Below are 18,319 nucleotides of genomic sequence, written 5' to 3'. Positions count from 1 at the left end.
ATAAATTTTTGCTACTTTTTCAAAAGTACTTTTTTACTACTTTTTTTCAAAACTGTAAAAAATGGTGTTAACATAATTTATCACAGTTAAATAATAAAAATTGCAACTTTTGCTACTTTTAAAAATGTACTTTTCGACTACTTTTTTAAAAAATGCTATTATGACCAATTATGGACCGATATATTGGAAATATGATTCTTAATTATATACGTACATATCTGCATCATTGTATGGTGATACCGCTTTTTGACGAAGTTACTAACGATAAACCCATTTCCGAGAATATGTAGCATTGTATGGGGGCAATGAGACCTGGGCAAAAAATTATCATTTGACAAAATTCATTAATATTTTCGGTAGTTTGTAAGAAAATTACTGGAGAATTAGAAAAAAACGTTACTTTTTCTAAGTAGGTAGTTTTCTAGGACATAACTAAATCGATTCAGAAGTGCATAAGGACCCGGACATATATACTTAGTTGGGATTCAGATGAATATATCTTGGTGTTACACACTGAATGATAAACTTATATATAACTTCTATCAACATTGATAGTAGTGGAGGGTATACAAAATATTCACTATTATTTGAAATTTATTATTAAAAATCTAAAAAATCGGTTCATATCGGGAAGAATTACCGGAAATTAATTTATTGTTAATAACTTTCTTCAAAATATCGGTATCTTTATAAAATTTCACAAATATAAGTTATATTATAGAATATATATAAAGAAAATTTTTTTGTAATGATCCATAATTGGTCATAGCTTGTTTTCAGTTCATAATTGGTCATAGATCTCGTATAAGGACCCCTTCCGAAAATCTACATATATAAAAATGAAAGTGTGTTTGTATGTAAGTATGTATGTTTGTTTGTTTGTGCTTTATAGACTGCTAAACGGCTGGACCGATTTTCCTGAAATTTTCACAGTTTCTTCCTGTATGTCTGGAAGGAACTATAGGCTACCTTTTATGTTGAAATTTCATGTGGGCGACGTGCCACGCCCATATTAAGAAAATATTAAATTAGTATATCTGAGATAATATAATAGTTAGAGTCTTCAAATTGTCGGAGCAACTTTAGTATCAATATAATTATTTAAGACAAAAGTGGGTGGATTAGCATTAGGGGGCGTGGCACATCCCATATAAATTAAATACAAAAATTCGTTTATCTTGGAAACTATTATAGTTAGAATATTAAAAATTTCCACGAGTAACTTTAACATCCATGTAAACATTTTGGGAATAAATTGACGGACTACCCATGAGGGGAGCAGCACCTCCCATATTAATAAAATACAAAAATTGGTTTATCTGGGAAACTAATAGAACTAAATTCTTCAAATTTTGCACTAAGAACTTAAATATTCATCTGAACATTTTGGAGAAAAAAGAGCGGACTTTCGTCATGGGGAGCTTGGAGCCCCCATATAAATTAAATAGGAAAATTATATCTGAGAAACTATTAGAGCTACAATCTTCAAATATTAATTGAAGAACTTTGACATTAATGTGAACATTTAGAGAATAACGGGCGGACTTTCAATGGGGTCTTGGCACCCCCTATATGAATTAAATACAAAATTTCGTATATCTGGGAAAATATTAAATTTTTTTTTAATGTGTCATCGATTACATTAAAATCTTAATTAACGTTCGGAAAAAATGTATCTCTGGAAAACATTACAGTTAGAATCTTCAAAATTATTAAGAAGATTTTTTATTTATATTGCTTTTAGGGTAGCAAAGCACACTGGGTATAGCTAGTTCCTTATAAATGAGAATAGTCCGCACATGTTAACCTCTTTAGAAAATCACTTAAAAGTTTGTCATTGTCTCAAAAAACTAGTATCGAGATTAATTTAGAAAGAAGTAAATAAACCTAAACCTTGTTAAATAATATAAGAATCGTTCGGTCATAGTTGGCCCTAGCCACTCTACTGTTGGTCTTAAAAGTTAGTCTAACAACTCTATTGACTATGCTTCAAAATTAACCTGAGCCACCATATAAGGATGTCTTTACAAAAATTTTTACTAATTTTGATCCCAGACCGAATGGGTACGACTTGCACGAATTCTTTCCTATGTTCTTAATGATACAGTACTCATAGCCGGTGTAGGAGTATATCATTTGTTCGGACATGTCTGCTAGGACTTGTTTCTATTAGTTTTTTGGACATTTCCTTATATGTTTTTCCACATTAATCCTAAAGTGTCTGGCATGTGTTTGTATTTTAAGACATCGAACAGATAAAATTGTTATACTTGCAGAAAAATATTTTTGTACGAAGTCTTGGTTTATTTTAATCATCTTTCTTTAGAGAGATTAAAACGTACGATAACATTTTGTGAAATATTTATTAACTTTAATATAAAAACAAAGATCACATGTTGGGGTGTTGACATTAAGATGTAGTACTGTTTTCGACGCGTGGTCAATATTTAATCTCACATGAACAACAATCTTAAGAACAACATTTTCAACATAATCAAATGTTTAGTTATTCTTCCTTAATTTTAAAATAGACCGAGACCATACTGATTGTAAAGGGTGATTAAGAATAAGTTCATTGGAATTTATGATAAGATTTAGAAAAGAAAATATATAATAGACTATATATAATTTGAGCAGATATTTGAAATCATACCTAGAGGTTGTAAGGCTCTATATCCCAAAGGGCTTAACTGACTACAACCACAAAATATTAAAGTATCTGAATTTTCTAAAAAAATCGACCAATGCGTAAAATGTCCAATAAGTTCAAGTCGTGTAGTTCTAAGATATCTGACTTAAAGCACCCAGAAGGCTTAATAAACACAAGTAAACGCCATGGAATTTCAAATAATATATAGATTCTCTTATGATATTTAAAAAAATTACAACTTATTTATAAGATTCTTATAAATAACTTGTAATAAGCACCCACTTCAACACAACTACCGACTAGCACGAAGGTATTTTCTTATCTCAAGAGGCTTCTAGGTTTATACACTAAAGATAATCAAGTTAAATGACGTTTATTATGTTGATGGAGATAATAATAAAAAAAACTCTGCCTTAACTATACCCCCGACCACTACAACAAACAATCAACCGCGCATAACTTTTATAATTGAAAATCGTAAAAAAATTACGTTAACGGCTTAAATCTCTGATTCTCCATCTCTTTTACCATATGGTTTTGGCCCTTCATAAACTGAAACAAAACATTTCACACAAAGACTCTAGCGTATCACTTACGTTTTGCAAATATTTAGCAAAATATGATAAAATGACAGATAGAAGAGATTTTGTTTTTTGCTGAATATTTAAAGAAACATAAATTTATTAAAATGCGGCGTAAATTATTAAAATGTGTTAAAAACTCAAAACCTTTTTGATAGACATGTGAGTGCTAACATAGAGATAATAAAGAATAGATCATGACAATGAAGACGTTATGGTGTCCAAATATTGCACACGCTTCTGTGTTTTTTTTTTGACAGGTTTTGACAAATTTATTTGACAGTTGATATTTTAGGTATTTAAAATGCTATAGACGTACTAGAAATAATTTTCTGAAATATGATTATTTAAAATAATGTTGACAAAAGTTGTCATTCTTTTGAATTATTTATTTAGTAATAGAAATGTCATTAATGACGAGATACAATCAGTTATCTATAGTAAGGTTTCAGTTATGAATATATTAATCCTGAAATGATTTGTCGTTACTGGTTGATTCCTCTACAGTCCAGACTATAGACTCCTCTACAGTCCAGACTATAGACTGTTCTATAGTCCAGACTATAGACTGTTCTATAGTCCAGACTATAGACTGTTCTATAGTCCAGACTATAGACTGTTCTATAGTCCAGACTATAGACTGTTCTATAGTCCAGACTATAGACTGTTCTATAGTCCAGACTATAGACTGTTCTATAGTCCAGACTATAGACTGTTCTATAGTCCAGGACTATAGACTGTACAGTTCTATAGTTTGTCTTACTATAGACTTTCTATACCCCACATCATAGACTTGTCTATAGTCCATACTATAGACTTGTTTATAGTATATAGAGTGTAGTCTTCTCTATAGTCCAGACTATAGACATTTCCATATTCCATCCTATAGACTGTTCTATAGTCCAGACTATAAACTGTTCTATAATCCTGACTATACTGTTCTATAATCGAGACTATAGACTGTTCTATAGTCCAGGACTATAGACTGTTCTATAGTCCTGACTACAGACTGTTGTATAGTCTAGACAATAGACTGTTCTATAATCCAAACTATAGACTGTTCTATAGTCCAGACTATAGACTGTTCTATAGTCCAGACTATAGACTGTTCTATAGTCCAGACTATAGACTGTTCTATAGTCCAGACTATAGACTGTTCTATAGTCCAGACTATAGACCTGTTCTATAGTCCAGACTATAGACTGTTCTATAGTCCAGACTATAGACTGTTCTATAGTCCAGACTATAGACTGTTCTATAGTCCAGACTATAGACTGTTCTATAGTCCAGACTATAGACTGTTCTATAGTCCCAGACTATAGACTGTTCTATAGCCCAGACTATAGACTGTTCTATAGTCCAGACTATAGACTGTTCTATAGTCCAGACTATAGACTGTTCTATAGTCCAGACTATAGACTGTTCTATAGTCCAGACTATAGACTGTTCTATAGTCCAGACTATAGGACTGTTCTATAGTCCAGACTATAGACTGTTCTATACTCCAGACTATAGACTGTTCTATACTCCAGACTATAGACTGTTCTATACTCCAGACTATAGACTGTTCTATACTCCAGGACTATAGACTGTTCTATAGTCCAGACTATAAGGACTGTTCTATAGTCCAGACTATAGACTGTTCTATAGTCCAGACTATAGACTGTTCTATAGTCCAGACTATAGACTGTTCTATATTCCAGGACTATAGACTGTTCTATAGTCCAGGACTACTAGACTGTTCTATAGTCCAGACTACAGACTGTTCTATAGTCCAGACTATAGACTGTTCTATAGTCCAGACTACAGACTGTTCTATAGTCCAGACTATAGACTGTTCTATAGTCCAGACTATAGACTGTTCTATAGTCAGACTATAGACTGTTCTATAGTCAGGACCTAGACTGTTCTATAGTCCAGGACTATAGACTGTTCTATAGTTCAGACTATAGATGTTCTATAGTCCAGACTATAGACTGTTCTATTGTCCAGACTATAGACTGTTCTATTGTCCAGACTATAGACTGTTCCATAGTCCAGACTATAGACTGTTCTTTAGTCCAGACTATAGACTGTTCTATAGTCCAGACTATAGACTGTTCTATAGTCCAGACTATAGACTGTTCTATAGTCCAGACTATAGACTGTTCTATAGTCCAGACTATAGACTGTTCTATAGTTCAGATTATAGACTTTTCTATAGTTCAGATTATAGACTTTTCTATAGTCCAGACTATAGACTTTTTTATAGTCCAGAATATAGACTTTTCTATAGTCCAGACTATAGTTTTGTCTTACTATAGACTTTCTATACCCCACATCATAGACTTGTCTATAGTCCATACTATAGACTTGTTTATAGTATATAGAGTGTAGTCTTCTCTATAGTCCAGACTATAGACATTTCCATATTCCATCCTATAGACTGTTCTATAGTCCAGACTATAAACTGTTCTATAATCCTGACTATACTGTTCTATAATCGAGACTATAGACTGTTCTATAGTCCAGACTATAGACTGTTTCTATAGTCCTGACTACAGACTGTTGTATAGTCTAGACACTAGACTGTTCTATAATCCAAACTATAGACTGTTCTATAGTCCAGACTATAGACTGTTCTATAGTCCAGACTATAGACTGTTCTATAGTCCAGACTATAGACTGTTCTATAGTCCAGACTATAGACTGTTATATAGTCCAGACTATAGACTGTTATATAGTCCAGACTATAGACTGTTATATAGTCCAGACTATAGACTGTATATAGTCCAGACTATAGACTGTTATATAGTCCAGACTATAGACTGTTCTATAGTCCAGGATATAGAATTTTCTGTAGTCCAGTCTATAGGCTGTCTGTTGTTCAAAACATTGACTTTTCTATTGTCTAGAGTACTGATTTTTCTATAGTTCAGACTGTAGATTTGTCTTAAAGTTAGTCCTGACTATAGACTTGTGTTTTACTGTAGTCTGGCGGCCTATAGTGCAGACTGTAGACAGAAAAAATTTTACCATTTTATTGCTGTAATAATTTACTTTAATAATTAATATTTATTTATTACGTATTTAACAAAAGGCTACTATCCCCTAACTATAAATAATGTATATGTCGTCTCAAGTAGTCAGTTTTTAAATTTCCGAGAGCCTCTTCTCAATTTCTGATTGAGTTACGAGTCGTCTTTGATTGATTTACAGCCACTTTGTATTGCTCACTCACTCAAGCAATGTTATCGCGGTGGTTTTTAATTAATTGTCCATAGAATTCCTATAATATTGTGTAATCTTATCATTTCTTCATAAATATTTATTAGTTCTAAATATTTGATTTCTATTCATTGGACTGTGATTTGTTTTGTGCAAAATTTTGATTTTATTAAATCACAATAATATTTTATGACACTCGGACGTTTTCGATCATAAGACTGGTATTTTCAAATACAGGTCATTTATAGGGGTCCATAAATTAATACAAATTTTAAAATTAATATTTTGATTAATTCGCATTTCTTCAGTTTTATTTGTATATTTTGCAAGAATTTGTATGGGTTTCTAGGGGTTATTAAAAAGGGGATTTATTTGAGTACTTGTTAATTTTATAACCCCATTTATTTAATCTTGTAGTCTGAAATGTCTGAGATTATACGAAAATTTTGTTTATGATTTTATATACCATTTCCTTAAGTTTTATTTGGATTAGGAGATTGGATTAGAAAAACATATTGCGCGATATCTTAACTAAATATATAAATAAATTAGAAAAATAAAAAACTTAATGAGATCAGGGTCTAAATTTGCAAATATCAGGGTTGTTTTGTATTACTTAGTTCAACTTAACCTCTTAATAAATTTTGGTTATTCCCACAGTAACTTATAAATATTTTCGCATATTTAGGTGCCTGTGGCACGAGCTAATTAACTTTAATACAGATTATCAAAACTTTAATTTTAAAACGCAAATGTATATTTATATTCATATTTTATTTTTATTGTTATTTTAATGAATAAATACATAAATTTGTAGTAGACTTTGTCAAAATTTTAGCACGTGAGTCGTTATTTGTGGAGATTAAATAAAGATATTCATTATTTAATCTTTAGTAGTGCATGTGATCCAGAACGGAATTAAAGTCATGATAATAAATATTTATTTAAATTTATTTCTATCTAAATTTAAATTCAATTTTATATTAATGTGCGTACGTCATAATATCTTTAAATGTGTGATCAAATATGTTTTGTTATATTTGAAACACGTCATTGGAAAATTTGAAATTTTTGGAATAATAACACAGGTCGACAAATTTTTAAACCCAAAGATCAAAGTAAACTTTTGGAAAGGATTGAGCCTCACTGAATCAGAATCTAACCTCAAATCACATTTGGGATTTGAGATATCGTGTCCTGAACGTAATTTTTTGCTCTTTTTGCGAAGTTATAACAGTGCGAAGACATTTTTATTTATACAATATTGTATGCCATCTGCAAGTCCCTTCCTGTCAACTTTAAAATAAAGGCTTAACATCTGATATATCTTCTCTCTTCTTCGAGATATCTTCACTTAAAGCTTTTAAACTCACGGCATACAACATTTTATAAATAAAGTTGTATTGGACCTGTTATAACGTCCAAAAATACCAAAAAATTGGGTTTTTTAAATTTCATGACACGATATCTCAAAAACCGAGGTCAGATTCAGATTCGGGCCAGTCCTCTAGAAAAGTAAAATTTGTCTCTGGGTTTTGGCTTTTTCCAAAATTTGTCGGCCTGTGTATAGTTAGTTAGTTAGTAGTTAGTTAGTTAGTTAGTTAGTTAGTTAGTTAGTTAGTTAGTTATTAGTTAGTTAGTTAGTTAGTTGTTAGTAGTTAGTTAGTTAGTTAGTTAGTAGTTAGTTAGTTAGTTAGTTAGTTAGTTAGTTAGTTAGTTAGTTAGTTAGTTAGGTAGTTAGTTAGTTAGTTAGTTAGTAGTTGTTAGTTAGTTAGTTAGTTAGTAGTTAGTTAGTTAGTAGTAGTTAGTTAGTTAGTTAGTTAGTTAGTTAGTTAGTTAGTTAGTTAGTTAGTTAGTTAGTTAGTTAGTTAGTTAGTTAGTTAGTAGTTAGTTAGTTAGTAGTTAGTAGTTAGTTAGTTAGTTAGTTAGTTAGTTAGTGTAGTTAGTTAGTTAGTTAGTTAGTTAGTTAGTTAGTTAGTTAGTTAGTTAGTAGTTAGTTAGTTAGTTAGTTAGTTAGTTAGTTAGTAGTAGTTAGTTCGTTAGTTAGTTAGTAGTTAGTTAGGTAGTTAGTAGTTAGTTAGTTAGTTAGTTAGTTAGTTAGTTAGTTAGTTAGTTAGTTAGTTAGTTAGTAGTTAGTTAGTTAAGTTAGTTAGTTAGTTAGTAGTAGTTAGTTAGTTAGTAGTTAGTAGTTAGTTAGTTAGTAGTTAGTTAGTTAGTTAGTTAGTTAGTTAGTTAGTAGTTAGTTAGTTAGTTAGGTAGGTTAGTTAGTTAGTTAGTTAGTTAGTTAGTTAGTTAGTTAGTTAGTTAGTTAGTTAGTATTAGTTAGTTAGTTAGTTAGTAGTTTAGTTAGTTAGTTAGTTAGTTAGTTAGTTAGTTAGTTAGTTAGTAGTTAGTTAGTTAGTTAGTTAGTTAGTTAGTAGTTTTAGTTAGTTAGTAGTTAGTTAGTTAGTAGTTAGTTAGTTAGTAGTAGTAGTTAGTTAGTTAGTTAGTTAGTTAGTTAGTTAGTTAGTTAGTTAGTTAGTTAGTTAGTTAGTAGTTAGTTAGTTAGTTAGTTAGTTAGTTAGTTCGTAGTTAGTAGTTAGTTAGTTAGTTAGTAGTTAGTAGTTAGTTAGTTAGTTAGTTAGTTAGTAGTTAGTTAGTTAGTTAGTTAGTTAGTTAGTTAGTTAGTTAGTTAGTTAGTTAGTTAGTTAGTTAGTTAGTTCGTAGTTAGTTAGTTAGTTAGTTTAGTTAGTTAGTGTAGTTAGTTAGTAGTTAGTTAGTTAGTTTAGTTAGTTAGGTTAGTTAGTTAGTTAGTTAGTTAGTTAGTTGTTAGTTAGTAGTTAGTAGTTAGTTAGTTAGTTAGTTAGTTAGTTAGTTAGTAGTTATGTTAGTTAGTAGGTTAGTTAGTTAGTAGTTAGTTAGTTAGTTAGTTAGTTAGTTAGTAGTTAGTTAGTTAGTTAGTTAGTTAGTTAGTTAGTTAGTTAGTTAGTTAGTTAGTTAGTTAGTTAGTTAGTTATTTTTTTTTTTAGTTAGTTAGTTAGTTTAGTGTTAGTTAGTTAGTTCGTAGTAGTTAGTTAGTTAGTTAGTTAGTTAGTTAGTTAGTTAGTCCCTTGATAATTCTGTTTTAATAAGTGTTCTTATATTTGCTACAAAAATAAGTTTGCATCTCATATTAAAAAAAATGTCTGTTAGCATTTAGATTAAATTTTTATTTATAAACAAAAGTACTTAAAAGACCATTTCATGAAAGTCTATTTCCCCAGGTTACGTTCATTCATGCATGTAGCCACTACTGATCTTTCATGATTTGGTTTTCCAAAAACAATGTCAGCATTTATTGTTTTAATTGTATTTTTATTTGTTTTATTATTGTTCTTTGGTTTTTAAACACATCTATTTTTTGTTATTTTTGGCCATGGCACTTTAAACCACATCGTTAAATAATCTGTTTGTTTTTCTGATTATATTTTTTTAAGATTAAGAAAAGCGAGAAGAAAAAAAATCAATTTAAATTGAAAACAACAGTTTGAATTGTGTTCAAGAGTTTTTAAAGGAAATCAGTATTGCTTTTGGCGTTTTTTATTTGGCTTTAATTGAAAAAATCAAAATAAAATTTTTGAAAATTTATGCTGTTATTCGGGAAGTGCTAAAATAAACATAAGGAAACTCTCAAAATGTACAGAAAGTACGAAGGTCGTTGGAAAAGTTTGTTATGAAACAAACAAATAAAATGTATTTATTTGACTTAAATGTTATAAATATTGTTTTGTTGATGGGATTAGTATTATAAATCTTATTGGATTATAGTGTTTTATTTAAAATCTTGATGTCATAGCAACTAAATGTTTGCTTAGACGTTTTTTCTAGAAGGTTATGACTAAAGTTTGCTAAGCTTTCATTGTTGAAATGTTGTACTTGGAGGCCACAAAAAATTAACTCTTAACTACCTATTAAATTTTTTATGACCCACTGTGTAGAAATTTATTTAAACCTTTTTATAAGCATCTCAATAAATACAATCCTTCCATAATGGGCTTAAATATAAATACAAACATATTTACCAGGAAATCAGTTTGTTTTCTATTATTCTCAAACCTTTCTTTACATGTTTATTTTGTAGTCATTTAAATAATAAGCTTATAATTTCAACTCTTTTTTGTAAGTGATCAATTGTTAAAAATTGTCTCCATTTAAGTATTTATTGTTTGTTTTTCTTTCGATATCCTTTCTGTCGTTGTTATATTTTATCGTTGCTACTTAAGAGTTCATTGTATGCCACAATATGATTCGTCGTTTTGTGTTCTTTTGCACGTGCCACACCACTCACTTTAATGTCCTTGTAGCGTGTGAGTATGTATTATCTTTTGTTTGTGTTGCACCAATAAAACCATAACGAAAGTTTAATGTTCTCTTAAATTATTGTCGATTTGTAAAGAACTACTTAAATACAACATACAGTTAAGTTGGCGAAAAATTGTTGACAATTGTGGTTGCGAAAAGGGAGAATAGTTGCGGCACTGTTCAAATAGAGGTGTAGACATGTGAGTTCAAGATATGAAAATTTAAAAAAATAAACGAATATTTGTTATGAGAGCTGCATGAAATGAGTCTAGTCTATAGTAGTTTATAGTCTAGTCTATAGTCAAATCTGTAGCCTAGTCTATAGTCTAGTCTATAGTCTAGTCTATAGTCTAGTCTATGGTCAAGTCTATAGTCTAGTCTTATAGTCTAGTCTATAGTCTAGTCTATAGTCTAGGTCTATAGTCTAGTCTATAGTCTAGTCTATAGTCTAGTCTATAGTCTAGTCTATAGTCTAGTCTATAGTCTAGTCTATAGTCTAGTCTAGTCTATAGTCTAGTCTATAGTAGTATAGTCTAGTCTATAGTCTAGTCTATAGTCTAGTCTATAGTCTAGTCTATAGTCTAGTCTATAGTCTAGTCTATAGTCTAGTCTATAATCTAGTCTATAGTCTAGTCTATAGTCTAGTCTATAGTCTAGTCTATAGTCTATAAGTCATAGTCTATAGTCTAGTCTATAGTCTAGTCTATAGTCTAGTCTATAGTCTAGTCTATAGTCTAGTCTATAGTCTAGTCTATTAGTCTAGTCTATAGTCTAGTCTATTAGTCTCGTCTATATAGTCTAGTCTATAGTCTAGTCTATAGTCTAGTCTATAGTCTAGTAGATAGTCTAGTCTGTAGTCTAGTCTATAGTCTTGTCTATAATCTAGTCTATAGTCTAGTCTATAGTCTAGTCTAAAGTCTAGTCTATAGTCTAGTCTATAGTCTAGTCTATAGTCTAGTCTATAGTCTAGTCTATAGTCTAGTCTATAGTCTAGTCTATAGTCTAGTCTATAGTCTAGTCTATAGTCTAGTCTATAGTCTAGTCTATAGTCTAGTCTATAGTCTAGTCTATAGTCTAGTCTATAGTTAGTCTATAGTCTAGTCTATAGTCTAGTCTATAGTTCTAGTCTAGTCTATAGTCTAGTCTATAGTCCAGTCTATAGTCTAGTCTATAGTCTAGTCATAGTCTAATCTATAGTCTAGTCTATAGTTCAATTCTATAGTCTGGTCTATAGTCTAGTCTATATTCTACTATATAGTCTAGTATATAGTCCATTCTAGTACCTTGTCTAGTCTTTGTGCTGCTGTTTTTTGCCATTTTGTTTTCAATATGCATGACTGCTTAGTACACTAATTGCTTTAGAAAATATTTTCATGGTTACAACAGCCATTGCATACAATGCAGTAGTTATACATCACTTAATTAACCATACATACATATGTACATACATATGTACATTAAGGGAGGTAACTATTGACATATCTTGCAAATATGCAAGTTGGCATAGCTAAGTCGAATAGAGCATTAAAAGATATGAAAAACCACGGTATTATTTTGTCGCGATTGTTAAAAAAGTTCACGCACCAAATGTCTGTCCATCTGTTTATTAAAATCAATTTTGTGATGGTCCCATATGTCCTTGGAATCCAATTCTTAGATTATTTTATTAGATATACTCTTAGAAATTTCTCTATGTAAAACCAGTAAAATCGATCTATAAGTATCAGAGATATGATCAAAACAAATACGATCAACAAATTTCAACTCGTTGGTGTGGGAGTGTTGTGTTTCTTATTATTTTTTTATGGACTTTTTGATTAGGGGATGTACAATCTTATATTTGCAAAACATCAAAAAGTCTTAACCCAAATGTATATATGTATATACACATTTCTGCTTTTGTCACATCATATCGATGTAAATACCAGTATTTATTTATAAATTAAAAAAAATAAAACTTGAACAAAAAATTTGATTTATATTAGAAATTGGTGTTGGTGCGTGATGTTTTTGCTTCCAAATGACATAAAAAATTATTTTTTACTACTTATATAACAATGGCTATCACGTGGTGCTATGCCAAAAATTTCGCCAAATTAGTTATATCCCTAATGTACATATGTATGTTTGTCCTTGGTGTGTACATTTTCCAAAAATATTTTTAAATGAAACATTGACATTTTAATATTGAATTGTATTTTTTGGCAACTACTTTGTGTTTGGTGTCATTACAGTCTTTTTCATTTAATTTTTGCAGCAATTATGCAAACATGTGTGTATATTTTTTGACCATAAAATGCAGATTTCATTAACATCAATTTGTGTAGTCCGTCTAAAATTACATTCTACAACTCAACATCTCATACTGGTGCATTAGTACTTGCTCATTAACCTAAATGCATTTTGAAATGTTTGTGTGTTTTTTTATTTATGGTCTAAAAATGTTTGTAACAGCTAATGGAATATTTTTACAAAAATTACTCAAAAATCATCAAAATTACAAAAATTAAAAATTTACATTTGTTTCTGATTAATTTTTGATTTGTATTTTTTTGAAGTAGTTGCTGGTTTAATGAACATTAAGTTTATTAAAATATTCTAATTTGATGGAGATATTTGTTTTTTTTTTAACTACCCTGCGGGAAGGAGAACTGACACGAAATTTGTCACGCGCTAGTTCTAAATTGATAGGACCGTTTCTAGTTCTGACACTTTATATAGGGCTATAGACTAGACTATAGACTAGACTATAGACTAGACTATACTATAGACTAGACTATAGACTAGACTATAGACTAGACTATAGAATAGACTATAGAATAGACTATAGACTAGACTATAGACTATACTATAGACTAGACTATAGACTATACTATAGACTAGACTATAGACTATAGACTAGACATAGACTAGATTATAGACTAGAACTATAGCTATACTATGACTAGACTATAGACTAGACTATAGACTAGACTATAGACTAGACTATAGACTAGACTATAGACTAGACTATAAGACTAGACTACTATAGACTAGACTATAGACTAGACTATAGACTAGACATAGACTAGACTATAGACTAGACTATAGACTAGACTATAGACTAGATATAGACTAGATTAGATAGACTATAGACTAGACTATAGACTAGACTATAGACTAGACTATAGACTAGACTATGACTAGACTATAGACTAGACTATAGACTAGACTATAGACCTAGACTATAGACTAGACTATAGACTAGGACTATAGACTAGACTATAGACTAGACTTTAGACTAGACTATAGACTACTAATATAGACTAGACTATAGACTAGACTATAGACTAGACTATAGACTAAGACTATAGACTAGACTATAGACTAGACTATAGACTAGACTTAGACTAGACTATAGACTAGACTATAGACTAGACTATAGACTAGACTATAGACTAGACTATAGACTAGACTATAGACTAGACTATAGACTAGATTATAGACTAGATTATAGACTAGACCATAGACTAGGACTATAGACTAGATTATAGACTAGACTATAGACTAGACTATAGACTAGCTATAGACTAGACTATAGACTAGACTATAGACTAGACTATAGACTAGACTTTTAGACTAGACTTTAGACTAGACTAGACTTAGACTAGACTATACTAGACTAGTAGACTAGACTATAGACTAGACTATAGACTAGACTATAGACTAGACTATGGACTAGACTATAGACTAGACTATAGACTAGACTATAGACTAGATAATAGACTAGACTATAGACTAGACTATAGAGTAGACTATAGACTAGACTATAGACTAGACTATAGACTAGACTATAGACTAGACTATAGATTAGACTTTAGACTAGACTATAGACTAGACTATAGACCTAGACTACACTATAAATAGTGTAGTCTTTTATATAGTCTAGTCTATAGTTTAGTCATAGCCTACCCTAAAGTCTAGTCTGTAGTCTAGTATATAGTTTAGTGCATAGTCTAGCATATAATCTAGTCTGGTCTATAGTCTGTAGTCTAGTCTATAGGTAAGTCTTTAGTATAGTATATAGTCTAGTCTATAGTCTAGTCCTATAGCCTAGTCTATAGTCTAGTCTATAGCCTACGGTAGTCTATAGTCTAGTCTATAGTCTAGTCTAGTCTAGTCTATAGTCTTAGTCTAGTCTATAGTCTAGTCTATAGTCTAGTCTATAGTTCTAGTCTATAGTCTAGTCTATAGTCTAGTCTATAGTCTAGTCTATAGTCTAGTCTATAGTCTAGTCTATAGTCTAGTCTATAGTCTAGTCTATAGTCTAGTCATAGTAGTCTATAGTCTAGTCTATAGTCTAGTCTATAGTCTAGTCTATAGTCTAGTCAATAGTCTAGTCTATAGTCTAGTCTTGTAGTCATTGATTGGTAGCTACCAATGATTTTCAAGTTGTGGTTATGTACGACAACTATCTGCATACACTGATGCCTCCAATCGTTGGTGTTCAAAACTATTTGGCTAGCATAGGTGATCTTTTTACTCCGTGTTAAAATCATCAAACTATCTCTCGCATATTGGAATCGATGGAACAGATTGACCATAAGGTTTGGTGAGCAATCGGAGTGATTCATAACTTTATTTCATTTTTCGTGAACAATGTAGATTTGTGGAAAACATTTTTGAATATTTTTAATAACCACCGTTACCAGAGGCGATAATAAATTCAGTATCTACACACATATTTCAAAATGACCTAAAACCTTTGGCAAAGGAAATTAAATTTCCTTACCAAAAGAAAGTTAAGTTAAAAGTTAAAAATAAGTTTTTAACATTTGATTTATTAAATATCAAAAGAATGCTGTCATCTTTGAATGAAAACACGTGCCAGGAGATTAAGTTTAAAATAAAGTACCTTTTGTTTATAATGATTATTAATAATAATATTCACTTGTTTTTTAATTTTAATGACATTTAGAGACATAGGAATCTGTTAAATTTTTACCAAAAATTTACAGTATGAGGCTTTTTGCATGTAAAGGAGCGCAAATCAGGACAAATAACGGCCTAGGTCTATTTCTTCTAATCTGATGTAGTCCTCTGTTCAACCAAAATATTAAATTAAAAGGGCCTTTGGGTGTTAAATTCATTTGATGGTAAAATAGTCGACTTGTACGAGTTGTCCGGTATTTTAACTCACGTTGCATTTTTAAATTGTATTTTTTATTTTTTCAGATGAAAAATATATTAAAAAATATTAATTTTAAATATTTGCATATTTACAACAGTTCAACATATTTCCAAAGAATTTGTTATTAAAAAACTCATAATCCGCAGTTCAACCTCCTCTTCATGTTCTCTGTGAAAATAAATATAAATTGTATTAAATTATTTTAAGAAAAAAAAACTTAAATAATTAAAACAGAACAAAAGATTACACAATATAAGGAATTACAACAAAATAAAAAAAAAAACATTAACAACAGTTAAATCATTTCAAAATAAACGAACTGGCCTTTAAATCATTTAGTCAGAGTTTACGAGTCATTAGTTGTTGCTAACTACCAACGAGTATTTACAAACAATCATAATAACGTTGTGGTTGGTTGAAGGAACAAATTACCATTTTTTTACCCACAGAGTTTATTGCGTTTTAACTTTAATCTTTTGTCGTCGTTTTTTATCTTTATTTTTTTGTTCTTTAATAATAAGTTTTGTCCTTGTGTCGTAGTCGAGAGTATGTGTAAGTTAAAATAGATTTATTTATTTTCAGAAATCAATCTGAAATTATTTAAAGAGAATAATTTATAATTAAAATTTGCTTAAATCAATAAATATGTATAACAAGTAATTAATTTATTTTATATGTATATTTAGGTATTTCCGTTTGCTTTTCTACTTATTAGAATTTGAAATTTGAACAGGAAATTAACCTTTTTTGTCTACAACATTGAATAAAGCCATAAGTAGGGTTGCCAACTGAAATGCAGAAACTTGTAACAGCAGCAAGTAGGGTTGTTAATTTCGTAATTTATTCTCATTTGATGTTTGCTGGGAGCAAGTTAGTTAGCTAGTTAGTTAGTTTGTTAGTTAGTTAGTTAGTTAGTTAGTTAGTTAGTAGTTAGTTAGTGTTAGTTAGTTAGTTAGTTAGTTAGTAGTTAGTTAGTTAGTTAGTTAGTTTAGTAGTTAGTAGTTAGTTAGTTAGTTAGTTAGTTAGTTAGTTAGTTAGTTAGTTAGTTAGTTAGTTAGTTAGTTAGTTAGTTAGTTAGTAGTTAGTTAGTAGTAGTTAGTTTAGAGTTAGTTAGTAGTTAGTTAGTTAGTAGTTAGTTAGGTTAGTTAGTTAGTTAGTTAGTTAGTTAGTTAGTAGTTAGTTTAGTAGGTAGTAGTTAGTAGTTAGTAGTTAGTAGTAGTTAGTAGTTAGTAGTTAGTTAGTTAGTTAGTTAGTAGTTAGTTAGTTAGTTAGTTAGTTAGTTAGTTAGTTAGTTAGTTAGTAGTTAGTTAGTTAGTGTTAGTTAGTTAGTTAGTTAGTTAGTTAGTTAGTTAGTAGTAGTTAGTAGTTAGTTAGTTAGTTAGTTAGTTAGTTAGTTAGTTAGTAGTTAGTTAGTTAGTTAGTTAGTAGTTAGTTAGTTAGTTAGTTAGTTAGTTAGTTAGTTAGTTAGTAGTTAAGTTAGTTAGTTAGTTAGTTAGTTAGTAGTGTAGTTAGTAGTTAGTTAGTTAGTTAGTTAGTTAGTAGTTAGTTAGTTAGTTAGTTAGTAGTTAGTAGTAGTTAGTTAGTTAGTTAGTTAGTTAGTTAGTCTAGTTAGTAGTTAGTTAGTTAGTATTAGTAGTTAGTTAGTTAGTTAGTTAGTTAGTTAGAGTCTAGTTAGTTAGTTAGTATAGTTAGTTAGTAGTTAGTTAGTTAGTTAGTAGTTAGTTAGTTAGTGTAGTTAGTAGTTAGTTAGTTCAGTTAGTTAGTTAGTTAGTTAGTTAGTAGTTAGTTAGTAGTTAGTTAGTTAGTTAGTTAGTAGTTAGTTAGTTAGTTAGTTAGTTAGTTAGTTAGTTAGTAGTTAGTTAGTAGTTAGTTAGTTAGTTAGTTAGTTAGTTAGTTAGTTAGTAGTTAGTTAGTTAGTTCGTTAGTTAGTTAGTTAGTTAGTTAGTTAGTTAGTAGTTAGTAGTTAGTTCGTTAGTTAGTTAGTTAGTTAGTTAGTTAGTTAGTTAGTTAGTTAGTTAGTTAGTTAGTTAGTTAGTTCGTTAGTAGTTAGTTAGTTAGTTAGTAGTTAGTAGTTAGTTAGTTCGTAGTTAGTTAGTTAGTTAGTAGTTAGTTAGTTAGTTAGTTAGTAGTTAGTTAGTTAGTATTAGTTAGTTAGTAGTTAGTTAGTTAGTTAGTTAGTTAGTTAGTTAGTTAGTTAGTTAGTTAGTTAGCTAGTTAGTTAGTTAGTTAGTTAGTTAGTAGTTAGTTAGTTAGTTAGTTAGTTAGTTAGTTAGTTAGTTAGTTAGTAGTTAGTTATTAGTTAGTTAGTTAGTTAGTTAGTTAGTTAGTTAGTTATGTTAGTTAGTTAGTTAGTTAGTTAGTAGTTAGTTATTAGTAGTTTAGTTAGTAGTT

The sequence above is a fragment of the Lucilia sericata genome, unplaced genomic scaffold (assembly GCF_015586225.1).
Source record: "Lucilia sericata isolate MDLA Ls3-8-SP2 unplaced genomic scaffold, ASM1558622v1 Contig001239F_arrow, whole genome shotgun sequence".
NCBI classification, from domain to species: Eukaryota; Metazoa; Arthropoda; class Insecta; order Diptera; family Calliphoridae; genus Lucilia; species Lucilia sericata.
This window is presented reverse-complemented; position numbering follows the sequence as displayed.